The 769-nt window shown below is 38.8% G+C and overlaps 1 protein-coding gene across 2 annotated transcripts in view; it reads left to right on the top strand.

Annotated features, from left to right (window-relative positions):
* Window positions 1-769, top strand: part of LOC106884508 (potassium voltage-gated channel subfamily KQT member 1) — a 717,249-nt gene that overhangs the window by 666,837 nt on the left and 49,643 nt on the right. The window lies entirely within an intron of this gene.

Here is a 769-nt window from a genome sequence, read left to right as displayed (position 1 = left end):
ATGTATATATGTATATATATGTTTGTATATATGTATATATATGTATATGTATATATATGTATATATATGTATATGCATATACATACATATACATATATGTATATATATGTATATACATATACATACATATATGCATGCATATATATATGTATGTATATATATATATATGTGCATGTGTGTGTGTGTGTGTGCGGTACTATATATATATATATATATATATATATATATATATATGCCACTGTGTCAGTTACCACGACGACTGCTTCAGTTGATCCGAGCAGCGGAACAGCTTCCTTGTGAAATTAACCTGCGAGCCGCTGAGCACAAAGAATGTGACGAGGCTGGTCAGTACAAATACAGGGACAACGCATTCTTTTGCCAGCTGAGTGAACTGGAGCAACGCGAAATAAAGTAACTTGCTCAAGGGCACAACGCAGCCCCAGTTATCGAATGCTCGAAATTACGATCGTGAGCCGAATACTCTAACCACTAAACCACGCGGCTTCAGTGTGTGTGTGCGTGTGTGTGTACATGCGTGTGTGTGTGTGTGTGTACATGCGTGTGCGTGTGTGTACATGCCTGTGTGTGTGTGTCTGTGTGTACATGCGTGTGTGTGTACATGCGTGTGTGCGTGTGTGTTGCCACATGTTTGAGAAGTGCCAACGCACAAATCTATCAGCTCATGAGGCACTCTAAGTTCTAAGATTATCAATGAAAAAGTGCACATTGTACACACACACACACACACACACACACACACATATATATA

The sequence above is a fragment of the Octopus bimaculoides genome, chromosome 4 (genome assembly GCF_001194135.2).
Source record: "Octopus bimaculoides isolate UCB-OBI-ISO-001 chromosome 4, ASM119413v2, whole genome shotgun sequence".
Taxonomy (NCBI): domain Eukaryota; kingdom Metazoa; phylum Mollusca; class Cephalopoda; order Octopoda; family Octopodidae; genus Octopus; species Octopus bimaculoides.
The sequence above is the reverse complement of the archived record's forward strand: the minus strand, read 5'-3'. Positions and strand labels throughout refer to the sequence as shown.